The following is a 13,666-nucleotide window of genomic DNA, read 5'->3' as shown; positions in this document are numbered from 1 at the left end:
TCCGTAGTGGAGGGCTCCGGAATAATTTCGACCACCTGGGGATCTTTAACATGGACTGACATCGCACAGCACACGGGCGCCTTAGCGCCTTAGCAAGAGAGTAGGAAATGCTCCAATGTCTCGACGTCGCCACAAGGCGCACAAAAGTTTGTGGGACTGAACCCGCATCTACTTAAGTAAATAATTAAACGGGGAATCCTGCACCACATGAGTGTCATCGCTACCTCATACTGCCGAGCTCTACATGAACGAGCCTTCCGTGAGTAGATGAGATGTTGGTAGTCAACAGTAGAGAGTAAGGGATCGTTTCACGTGGCTGTCATAAACGGAAAACACTGTCGTCGAGTCATACCGAAAAGAGCAAGATTAAGGACGCTTCCGGTAAAAGGTGCTTTTAGAGCTGATCTTGCCAGAAAGTTTGCGGCTTCATTTTGTAAAATACCGCAGTTGCCTGGTATCCAAACGAAGCGCACGTACCACTTTCACCAATCCAAGAGTAAAAAACTTTAGTGAGCGTCTCAAAAAAGTGCTTAGTGTGGACTCCAGCGCCTACAAAACATAGAGACAATCTGAAAGGAATATGACCTAAGAAGCTGTTGTGGGAATTTTCAAAGCGGCCAGCCAAATAGCCATAAACTCTGCTAGAAATATTGTTGTGTAATCCGGGACACCAACAGAAAAACTCAACGAGAGAGACTGAAAAAATACCAACCGCTGCCTTACGGGCGGCCCCAGACGCATCTGTAGCAATCACAGTATGTTGAGGGAAATGGGCAAGGGGAAAAAAGAGGAGTCCAGTTAATAATGTCCTTGCAGGCAGATGCTTCGCAGTGGGCGGAAAAATATAATCAAAAGCAATATTCACAACGGACGCTGCCCAGCCAACTATGCATGCAAAATTGAGATCCACACCAACGTTGGATAAAAGGTTCTGAGTAAAAACAACTTGATGCAGGAGGAACTTCGGCCAATGAGGAGTGAGAAAGAGGGAGGGGTGGAGACGAAAATAGGTGCAGCCACACCAGGAGCCGACTCAAATGCCCGCAAAAAAGTCCTGACAGTTGGAAGGAGAAAACAGGAGTTAAAGTCGGGAATACAAGACTCCAGGTACGGAACTGTAGTGAAAACTGATTGAGGGAGATATACGCAGAGGTGCAGTTCGCGCCTTCTTACAGCAGCAACGTAGAGAAATACAAGCGTAGAGAAGTACAAGCGAAGTACAAGTGTAGAGAAGTACAAGCGTGTACCTGCGCATGCCAAATTTCCTATTACTTAATCGTAGTAGCCTACCTAGTGCACGCTAACCTTTCTCAACGTTAGACTTGAAGTGGGGCCGCCAATCCGTACTGGCATCATAAATGACGCCAAGATACCTCAACGATTCCACCTGAGATATGCTGTCCGAGCGATAGTGTAGCGAAATGTATAGAGTCATGTTGGTTTTAAAAACTAAATCCAAGAGGGGAGTCAGCCGGGCCAGTTGGTTCCTGACAGAAAGAATTCAAAGCGTTACAGACGGGATAAGGTGAAAAGCGCTGGTGTGTTGTCTCCTTTTTAACCTTGTCCCGTCTGTAGCGCTTTGAATTCTTTCTGTTTAAAAACTAGCACGCTGGTTTTGTGCACATTTAATAACAAATTTATTGTTTCAGCCAAACCTCGAGCACATTGAGGTAACCCTGCAGAGACCGATATAGCACACGAAATTCTGCTGCAGAAGCAAAGTAAGCTATGACATCTCCGTAAACATATACTCTAACTGCAGGGTGTACTGAATGTCGCACATAAGCATATTGAATAGAAGTGGCGACAAAGCCTTGTTCTACACTTATGATCTGGACACAGGTGTCTGAGGTGAAGGAGCCGTCAGAGCAAAACAACTGCCGCCGTGATAAATCGCGGATCCATGCATAAATGAAGCACGGCAGGAGTAATAATGCCAATTTAGAGAGAAGGATCGAATATTCAACACTGTCGTACGCTTTAGCAATGTCAAGCGTCACTAATGATGATACTTAATTCTTGCGCATAGCAGGCGGACTCTGCTCTCTAAATCGACATGGGCGGACCAAATGAAGCATCCGCGGAGAAAGCCAATCTGTGCAGATCTCAATGCGTTGACTTCTGAAACATGCGCTGATAGGCGGCTGTGCACTATTCTTTGTATCAACTTTACCAAATTGCATATTAGAGCTAACGGCCGAATGTTAGCAATATAGAAGCCTTTCGTTGTATCTTTTAAGAGCAATAATATTTCTTCACCTTCCAGGGGTGAGGAAACCATGCAGTTTCTTATGATGTATTGACTAGATCGAAGGGGTCCTGAGTGATGTCTTGCGCGAAGGTTTTCAACATACCGACCGTAACACCATCCCAACCGAGAGCTGAGGATTGCATTAAAGAAACTGCAGTTGTTAACTCTGACTTGTCAACCACAACTTAGCCTGAGCAGGGGTAGGGGGCGAACAGAGGGACTCTACGCTGCTCCTCAAAACGTGACGCAAGCCCGTGTGCGATTCGCTCTAACTCATCTTTCGCCTCGTGTGGAGAGAGCACCACCAAGCTGGTTAACTGCATGGCTCAGGTGTTCACATTCCGTTTTATAACACGATACAAATCCTTCCTATTTTTTGGAATTGACAAATATGTGTTCAAATTTTGATTTTAGTCATACTTTGCCTTTGCTATGGTTAGTTTAAACGAGGCGGAGGAAAATTTGTAGTTGAACTATTTGCCGGGCTCCGATTTTGCGAAAGAGTCCTCCACGCTGCCTTCCTACGAAGGAAAGCAGTCTCACACGCACCATTCCACCACGGGAATGGTGGTTTATTGCAAATAGCAGAACACACAGTGAACTGGGAGCTCTCCGTAGCCTTAAAATTGAAGAAAACACGCGCTGTGCCCTGTTGGTCTTACATGAACAAGGATCAGATGATTTTGAGTTTTCTGTGCAGTGCGCACGGAAAACACGAAACCTGCTTAAAGAAAATGACTTAACAGGGGAGAGCCAAGTTTCTTGCAATAGCAGAATAAGTGGGTTATGAGAACACAGAAAAATTTTTAAATCAAGAAGAAAAGTTGTAATAGAGCGGCAATTGCATTGGATAACCTTTACTCCCGCCATGATGCCTATTCGAGAATAGAGGCTGAAACAGCCTCTTGTAGCCTATCTGACTTGGAAGACATTCTAGAAAGCCCTTATTTTGTCTTGACCAGGGAAACGAACGACTTAGAAGCAGAGGTTGAAGCACGACGGTTCTGCGTAGGACAAGCCATTTCTACAGCATTAGAGCGAACAGTGTTGCGAGAAAGACTTTCAGGGACGCTGTCGACAGGCGGCACGTCAGACGGCACCTGGGGTGATGACGTGGCAACGAAACTTTGAGCACAGGCTTGCTGTGATGTTAATTCCGGTGGAACTACAGGCTGAGGATGAGAAATAGCCCGATTTGAAACAGTATCAGACAAAGCCTGCGTGAAGCTGCAGAGCATCCGCTCGACCACAAGGGAGTGTGGCTTTTCGACGGTTGGCACTATTCAGGCAGACAATGTGGCCTCGAGGTCAGGAGTAGCGGAACGCACAAGGCAGGCATACTAATGTTTTTGTGGTTAAAGAGTGCATAAACGACTGCCGGTGAGCAGCGATTCTGCTCAATTAATTCTAATAAACTTTGCTCCTGTGAGCTACTTTCACAAGTGGCATAATCGGCGCTGTGACTGTTACTGCACACAAAACAGCTTGGCTGTTCAGCGGTGCAGCTGTCGGAATAGTGACCTTCACTACACACCCCACATCTGGTCGCTGACTTAGGGGCTTCACCACTATTTCGAAATCTCCAACGCTTGGTACATTGCAGGGGCCGATGATGTAGCGGGTCCACGCGGTAGACAATTGGCCAAATTTTCAACTCCGAGGGACATGTGTGACCAGCAAAATTTGTTATGACTTACTCCTTTACAACACGCACTGCAGCCATATCGCGAGAGCAGCGGTATAATGAAGTAATTCCCGCCCCGGCTTCCTGGGACTCCTCCAAAATTTCTTGAATAGAAGATGATGGGTCCAACCCACGTACAATGTCCTTAGTGCACGCAAGCTGCTCAAGATTGAAGGCTTTAACCAGCAGAGAAGTGAAGGTATTACACCGGAGAAGATCCGACACACTCTCATTGCACACTTACAAGCAATGCCACGCCTCCTGAAAGGTCGCATTTCAGAGATGTCGAGATAGTGACTGTATGGTTAGAGTTTTTAGTTGATGCTGAATTCTTTTCGAATTCTCCATTTAAAAAATTCCATGTCCTACCGGTACAAGCGCCACGGGAATTGAATTCGCACCATTTTTTAGAAATTAATTCAAAGGCAAGCTTTCGCCCGGCAGGCTGACGAACCAGGCTGCCGAGCCTCCTCCCGGCGAGGTGAAAAATGTGCCCACACACAGCGCGCCGACAACCTTACATCACCCGAGACAGCACAGCTACCCTGAACCCTGGCAAAAACACCACGAACGTCGAACGGCCTCACCAAACGAAACGTCCGGCACCACCACGAAACAAAGCAGGCAGGCGGTGACGAAGCAGCAGTGACAGACAGATCTGGCACGAACACCGCGAACGAAGCTTCCGTCAGGGTTGGTTGGGGTGAATAGACGTTGGTTAGGGGTGCTTAGCTTCTTCAGGTGTCGGTAGAACGAGTTTTTCTGCCCATGTCACTGCCCGCTTCGTTTACGTCTAGCCACATGACATGACCAAAGGGTACCAAGCAATAGTAAACAAATTTTTTAGAAGTGGCGCAGTAACTGTATCAGACCTGTCGGTGCACACCCGAACCGCGCAGTAAACAAAGAAAAAGAGAGTGGGAGAAAGAAGGAAAAAAGAAAACGCAGAAAGAACGAGAGAAAGAACGAAAGAAAGAATAACGAAAGAAGGAAAGAAAGGAAGAAAGAAAGAAAAAGAAGGAAAGAAAGTTAGAGAGAAGCAAAGAAAGAAAGAAAGGAAGAAAGAAAGAAGAAAAGAAAGAAAGAGAAAGAAAAAGAAAGAGAAACAAGACAAGAAAGAAAGAAAGAGTGAAAGAAAGAAAGAAGTGCCGTAGTGGTAGGCTGCCGAATAATTTCGGTTGCCCTGTAGTCTAACGTGCACTCACATCGCACAGCGCAAGGAAAATTGATAATAATAATAATAATAATAATAATAATAATAATAATAATAATAATAATAATAATAATAATAATAATAATATTGGTTTTGGGGGAAAGGAAATGGCGCAGTATCTGTCTCATATATCGTTGGACACCTGAGCCGCGCCGTAAGGCAAGGGATGATGGAGGGAGTGAATAATAAAAATAATAATAATAATAATAATAATTGGTTTGGGGGAAAGGAAATGGCGCAGTATCTGTCTCATATATCGTTGGACACCTGAACCGCGCCGTAAGGGAAGGGATAAAGGAGGGAGTGAACGAAGAAAGGAAGAAGAGGTGCCGTAGTGGAGGGCTCCGGAATAATATCGACCACCCGGGGATCTTTAACGTGCACTGACATCGCACAGCACACGGGCGCCTTAGCGTTTTTCCTCCATAAAAACGCAGCCGCCGCGGTCGGGTTCGAACCCGGGAACTCCGGATCAGTAGTCGAGCGCCCTAACCACAGAGCCACCGCTGCGGGGCAGGGAGTGAAAGAAGGAAGAGAGAAACAAGTGCTGTAGTGGAGGGCTCCGGCATAATTTCGACCACCTGGGGATCTTTAACATGCGCACACATCGCACAGCACTCGGGCGCCTTAGCGTTCTGCCTACATAAAAAACGCAGCCACCGCGGTCGCTACGTTTTTTTTTTTTGGAGGTAAACTGAAATTGGCTTCTAAGGAAAGGTGATGGTCCAGGATCTGTTTCACGTCTAGAAACCGGAACAAATTTGTTTTTGGGAAAAGTAAACGGCGCAGTATCTGTCTCAGATATCAGCGGACACCCAAACGCGCCGTAAGGGAAGGATAAAGGAGAGACTGAGAGAACAAAAGAAGAAAGAGGTGCCGAAGCGGAGGGCTCCGGAATAATTACGACTACTTAGGGATCTTTAACATGCACTGACATTTCATAGCACACTGCTACCTTGCTGCTGCTGTTGCAGACAGGATGGATGAAAAAGAACATGCACAGGGCTGCCTACTGGCTCAAGCCGAGCCACAAGCACTGCGACGTAGAGAAAGTAGGATAGCTGAAACAGAAGAAAGAAAAGAGTGAAAGAATAGATGCTTGTTATAATGCCCCAGGCTGATCCCGGAGGCAGTGCAATACAGGCCAACCTGAGACGGAGGTGAATCAATCTTCAAGCACACCGCCACATTTCCAAAAATAAGTTTAACACCTTGGGTCCCGCCGAAGATCCTTTGTAGTCAAGGTCTCAGCTGCTGGCCCGAACGACGGATGTTCGGTCCCCACCGTGGAAGTTGCATTTTGATGGAGGTGACATGCAAGAGACGGGTACTGTGCGACGTCGGTGCACGTTAAAAAACCCCAGATGCTGAAAATTTAACAGACCCCTTCGCTGCAACACCCCTCATATCTTTAGTAGGTTTGGGGCATTAAATCTTATAAATGAAACATATGGTGACGCGGTATGCGCGGACGCAGCCCGCGTGGGCACAGGCACGACCAATGCATCGTTGGTCACACACTCCATCCCATCGCAGCTGTCCGCCTTCCCACGTCATCAACCCCCGATCCACATCCAGGATACCCAGGAACAGCAACATTTCTTTTAGGACAGCTCAGCTATATACTCGGCTACAAAATCATGATTAACACATTGCTGCTTTCCATTAGGCTGAGCATCGCAATAAACAAAGAACGAATTTTCCTCTTATAGATTGATCAAAATTTACTCTTAATGACTAATGTTTCGAGAATACTTAGTGCGCTGCTTTCATTAGCGTGTGGTAAGAGAATCTGTGTTATTCGGCTCCCTCTGCATTCCAAGGTTCTCCTCCATCTTGCATTATTTGTTACAATGAGTGTACAGTTGTACATTCATACTTACAGAGTTCACGTGCGCAAACGTGAGAAGTATACTTAGCATACCCGCATGTTGTTTCAAACCCCTTTGCACGTACGAGACAGATGCCACGCGCTCTTCCTAGCGCTATCATGAAGATACTGCTGTAGCCACTCTAAGACAAGAAGAGTGAATGTCATGCCTGTCGAAGTGCGTTGGAGCGCCGTTTCGTTAGGCTTTACAGCTGGGAAATCGCCCTTATATCTGAGAAACAAAAGGTATTTGTCGCTTGAAACTTTATGCGAGGTTATAAAAGGGAAAATTGATGGCGAATATAGCAGTTTTCTTAGAACACGATATCGCGTACAGAATTAGCGACGAAGCTGTTATCGCTGTGAAGCGGCCGGTAGGGCGCCGCCATGTTTTTCAACGCTACGTACGCAAGCAACGCAAACACTGCAACGTAAAACCCGAATATCATGTACGTATGTGAGACTCGCGCATGCCCTTTGCGTTCTGCGCATGCGCACTGGTCACCCGTAAGAGCGCTACCTACGTGAAGCCTCTACATACGTGAAACTAAATGTCTCTATTAACGCGATACCGTTAAGCAGCTCGTGCCGCAGAAAAGCCGGTGTCCTTGGCATAGGCGTCTTTCGGCGTGAGCGAAAAAATGGTGCATATCGGTGGACACCTCAACCGCACCGTAAGAGAAGTGATTTTAACACGGCAGTGTTAAAGATTGATGGATTTATCGATTGATTGATCGACCGATCAATTAATCGACTGATTGATTGATCATTGAATGATCGATCGATCGATCTATCGTCGATCTATCGATTGATCGATCTATTGATTGATTGAGTGAGTGATTGATGGGTTGATTGCTTCATCTACCAAGGGATTGATCGATCGATCGATTAATCAATCGATCGCCCGATTTTTCCTACCCTTACGGCGCTATCCGGGTGTCCAGCGAGAAATGTGACAGGCATCATTTCCTTTTCTTGAAATGAATTGTTCGTCATTTTCCTCCCCTTACGTCCCGGTTCGGGTGTCTTCCGAGATATGTCAGAGGGGCGTCCTTTCCTTAAATTGTCCAACGGGCCACGCGTCGCGCCAAACCGGAGAACACTGCGCCATTTCATGTACCCAAAAGGTGGTGGTAGTAGTGGTTTTATTAAAAATAATAGTAAAAAGGAAGGAAAAGATTTTTCCTAGCCCCGGCATCTGCCATCGATACTGAAGCACCTGAGCTGGGGCAGCGGAAATAAAGGATAGCAGGCAGAATGGAGAAATGAAATGAAAGAGGTGAGGGGACAGGAAGAGAGGATAGGGGGAGAAGTATTATGTACAAACTATTTACATATTAAGAAATGTGTCCACGTTGTGCGCGTGATTAGTTCATTTTAGAGGAATTTAATCACACACGCGCACAGCACTCTGTTGGTTATAACTGGAGTGGGGCGTCCAGTTATTAATCGCTCAAGGTAGAAGCCAATTTCAATTTTTTTTCACATGTATTCCCATCCAAATCAAATCAAATTGGTTGTGGTAGAAAGGAAATGACTGAGTATCTGTCTCACATCGCGGCGGACGCCCGAACCCCGCCGTAAGGGAAGGGATAAAGGAGGGACTGAGAGAAGAAAGGAAGGAAGAGGTGCCGTAGTGAAGAGCTCCTGAATAATTTGGATTACCTGCACTGATATCGCGTAGCACACTAACGTCTTTACCGCCGAGGTTGCTTTATAGACAAGAAGGTGCTCAGGGGCTGGCCCGGAAGATGCAGGTTCGAGCCCTGCCGTGGAAGCCGCATTTTGTTGGAGACGCAATCTAAGAGATATGTACTGTGCGACGTCGGTGCACGTAAAGAAATCTCAGGTACTGAAAATTTTCCACAGCCCTTCAATACAACACCCGTTAGATTTAGTAGCTTTGGGTTGTTAAATATTATAAATGAAACATATGCTGACACAGTACATTTCTTATTGTGTAAATAGTTTGTTCATATTACTTCTCCCCCTATCCTCTCTTCCTGTCCCCTCATCTCTTTCATTTCATTTCTCCATTCGGCCTGCTATCCTTTAATTCTGCTGCCCCAGCTCAGGTGCTTCAGTAACGATGGCAGATGCCGGGGCTAGCAAAAATCTTTTCCTTCCTTTTTACTATTATTTTTAATAAAACCACCACCACCACACACTACGGGCGAATGCAGCCTGCATGAGCAAAGACAGGACAAATGCATCAACACGTAAGCCCATCGCCGCGCCCCACATTCCCGCGTCATCAACCCCAGATCCAGATCCAGGATACCCAAGAACAGCAACATTTCTTTTACTTCAGTTCAGCTACAAACTCGCGCTGCTTTCGGTAGCATGTGGTGGGAGAATCTGTATTATTCGGCTCCCTCTGCAATTTGAGCTGAGGCGCGACTGCTCGCCTCCATTATTTGGCACCATGTGCGTGTAGTTGCGTGCCCTATTTGGGCAGTATTGGTATGTTTCTCGTCAGTTATATATACGCAGAATGATGTTCGTAATGTGCAGCCCCATCGTGATGAAATGAAGGCTGAAAAATATCCCCCCAGCGAAGCCCCTGGATTATACATTTCTAGCCTAATCCGTACATGTCGGAAGGCAGCAGTCACCGAAACCAAACTTACGGGATGCCTTTTTTGTATTTTACTCAACCGCATGCCGCCGGTGGGATCCAAAACCACGACCTCCAAAATTCACATCCGCGGCTCTGCCAACTGAGCCACAGGGACAGCTGTCCAATGTTCTGATTTCGGGATTATGTATGTGTAGTGTTAGCGAACCTTTAGAGGGTTCACCACAACCACCCTCGTCCTTAGCGGCGGACATAGTACGCCCTGTATCACTGCGAGTGGAGTGTCGGCGACAAACGTCTCTGCACCACGTGTTCCCCAAACAGAGCCGGTAGCTGTGCTATTAGCCGGCGGCTGGAGAGCACTCTTGTGGCGATGAAATAATAATAATAATTGGTTTTAGGGGAAAGGAAATGGCGCATTATCTGTCTCATATATCTTTGGACACCTGAACCGCGCCCTAAGGGAAGGGATAAAGGAGGGAGTGAAAGAAAGGAAGAATAGGTGCCGTAGTGGAAGGCTCCGGAATAATTTCGACCACCTGGGGATCTTTAACGTGCACTGACATCCCACAGCACACGGGCGCCTTAGCGTTTTTCCTCCATAAAAACGCAGCCGCCGCGGTCGGGTTCGAACCCGGGAACTCCGGATCAGTAGTCGAGCGCCCTAACCACTGAGCCACCGCGGCGGGGCGGAGGTGAAAGTCAGAAATTAGTTTCACCTCTGTCGCCTTTGTTTGTGGAACGCGTGATCCATAGATAGACTGCGGAAGGTGTACAGACTGCGGAGTTGTAGTGTGGGGTACAACCGGTGTATTGGGTAGATGTTTAGAATCTCGTAAAGATGGTCTCTTCCGACTTATTAAGGGATATACGTGGTATTGGCGGCACTTTCCAGGCTGTTCTATGTAATGCGAGGTTTGGCATACGTCATTGAAGACACTAAGTTATTGAACCTGGTCATCAGGGGAAGACGACCTGCATAGAAATACTAAGGCATGCCTATGAGCAGATTCGTTTTCTTCTGGTGTTTCCCGGTGATCGGGGAACCATATAACTGATGCCTAGCTGGGTGAATACTTAGTCAGGAAGGACATTTCTGAAATACCAACCAAAAATACCAACTGCTGCCTTACGGCTGGCCCCAGACGCATCTGTAGCAATCACAGTATGTTGCGGGAAATGGGCGAGGTGATCAAAAAGGAGTGCAGTTAATGTCCTCGCAGGGATTAGGCGGGAAAATGTAATCAAAAGCAATATCCACTGGGGACGCTGCCGAAACAACACTGCATACAAAATTGAGATCCACATCATCGTTGGATAAAAGGTTCTGAGTAAAAACAACTTGAGAGAGGCAGAACCTTGGCCAATGAGGAGTGAGAAATAGGGAGGGGTGGAGACCAAACTAGGTGCAGCCACACCAGGAGCCAACTCAGATGCATCAAAAATGTGCTGACAGTTAAAAGGTGAAAACGGCAGTTAAGGTCGGGGATGCGGGCCTCCAGGTACAGAACTGCGGTGGAAACTGATTGAGGGAGACCTAGGCAGAGGCGCAGTGCGCGCCTTTCTAACAGCAGCAACGTGTGAAGCTTATATTTAGGGGAGCCAGAAAAATGCATCCTGCCCAATTACAAAAAGATCTGACATAGGCATTGTAGAGAAGTACAAGCGTGTCTCGGCACATGCGAAATTTCCCCTTGCTTATTCGTAGTATCCTACCTAGTACACTCTCACATTTCTCAACGTTAGTCTTGATGTGGAGCCACCAATCCATGCTGGCATCGTAATTGACGCCAAGATACCTCAATGATTCCACCTGAGGTATACTGTCCGAGCGATAGTGTAGCGATATATATAAGGGCTGATTGGGTTAATTGGGTTAAGCTAGATAGGGTTAATTGGAAAGACATGGGAGAGGCCTTTGTCCTGCAGTGGGTGTAGTAAGGCTGATGATGATGATGATGATGATGATGATATATAAGGGCCTGCTGGTTTTAAAAACTGGCACGCTGCTTTTGTGCGTATTTAATACCAAACTTATTGTTTCCAGCAAAATCTCAAGCGCAGTGAGGTAATCCTGGAGAGAGCGATATAGGGCATGAATGTCTGCAGCAGAAGCAAAGAAGGTTATGTCATCTGCATAAACATATATTGTAACATCATCATCATCATTTATTGATCCGTTAATGACCCTTCACAAAGTATTACAATATCAGGGTTTACTGGAATGTCACACATAAGCATATTGAATAGAAATGGCGACAAAACCTTGTTGCACGCCTCTTCTCTGAGCATAGGTGTCTGAGGTGAAGGAGTCGTCAGAGCAAAAGAACTGCCGCCCTGCTAAAAATTCGCGGATACGTGCATAAATATAGTATGGCAGGTGTTATAATGCCAATTTAGAGAGAAGGATTGAATATTCAACACTGTCGCACGCTTTAGCAGAGGAGGAGGAGGAAAGGCAGGGAGGCTAGCCAGATGAGTAGCCTGGTTTGCTACCCAGCACGGGGCGAAATGGTGAGGGGAGAAAAAGATGAAGGAGAAAAGACAGTTGCAGGAAATTGGAGTCACTCTGTGATCTCACAGCGTTCAGTAAAGTAACAGCCTACAGTACAGGCCAGAAGTCTTAGAAAAATAGAGCAGTCCCTTGGAGGCCTTCAAAGCCAACGATCGCCGCGGCCAGTGGCCGAGAATCTTCGTTTCCGTCAGTGGGCGCCGGTCTAGATGCTCCAGTGCACGGCACAGAGACTGTCTTTCGGCACTGTAGGCAGGGCATTCACAAAGAATGTGGGCTATAGTCTCAACACACCGCAGATGCCACATGCAGGGCTGTCAGCCATACCTATTAAGAAGTAGTGCTTGGTTAAAGCTACACCAAGCCACAGGCGACACATCAAATTGAGTAAAGCTGAAATTTGCGCAAGTTGGTAAGCATTTATGGTGGGTAAACAGCGCAACAAAGGCGGGAGAGCGCTTGTCTTTTCCTTGTTCCGTCTTTGTTGCGCTGTTCACCCACCACGACACAACAAAGTTGCTTCACGTCGTGGTAGGCCGGATGGAAGCCGAAGCTTCAGATCAAGGTCTAAGGATTTTAACCACGAATGCGAGAATTGTCCTGAATTCCACGCGGCAAGCGTGATGTCCCGCGACCGTGGTCTAAGCCTATCCGCTGCTTCAGCCCTCGAGATGGGGATGGACGCAAAATCACCCTCATGGTAAGCAGTTCGCGCGGCCTCGTTCGCGCAGTGGTTGCCTGCGATGCCGCTGTGTCCTTACAACCATTTGTAAACGATATAGTGCCTTTTGTTGATGGCTGTGTGGTGGAGCTCTCGGATTTCGGCGACAAGTTGTTGACACAGTGTTGCGAGAAAGTATTACAGGGACGCTGTCGAGAAGTGGGACGTGAGACGGCACCTTGGGTGATGATGTGGCAACGAAACTTTGAGCACAGGCTTGCTGAGATTTTGATGCGTGTGGAACTACAGGCTGAGGTTGAGAAATAGCCTGATTTGCAACAATATCAGACAAAGCATGCGTGAAGCTGCTGAGCATGCGCTCGATCACAGCTGAAAGTGCCTTTTCGACGTCTGACACTATTAAGGCAGACAATGTGGCCTCAAGCTTAAGGGGTAGAGGAACGCACAAGCTGGCATAAGAATGTTTTTATGCAGTTAAGGAGGGCATAAGTGTCTGCCCTTGAGGAGCGATTCTGCTCGATTAATTCCAATTAACATTGTTTCCCTGACCGACTTTCACAAGTGGCATCATCAACGCTGTGACTTTCACTGCATAGATCACAGCTTGGCGGTTCAGCGGTGCAGCTGTAGGAAGGGTGAGCTGCACCACACCCCCGGCATCTGGTCGCCGACTTACAGGCTCTAACACTATGTCCAAATCTACAACAGTTAGAACATTGCAGGGGCCGAGGATGCAGCGGGTCCACGTGGTAGACAATTGGCCAAATTTTCAACTCCAAGGGACATGTGCGACAAGCAAAATTTATGATTGACTCCATTGCAACACGCACTCCGGCAATTTTGCAATAGCGGCGGTATAAAGAAATAATTCCCGCC

This window comes from Amblyomma americanum, chromosome 11 (assembly GCF_052857255.1).
Source record: "Amblyomma americanum isolate KBUSLIRL-KWMA chromosome 11, ASM5285725v1, whole genome shotgun sequence".
Taxonomy (NCBI): Eukaryota; Metazoa; Arthropoda; class Arachnida; order Ixodida; family Ixodidae; genus Amblyomma; species Amblyomma americanum.
Note: the sequence above shows the minus strand (reverse complement) of the source record.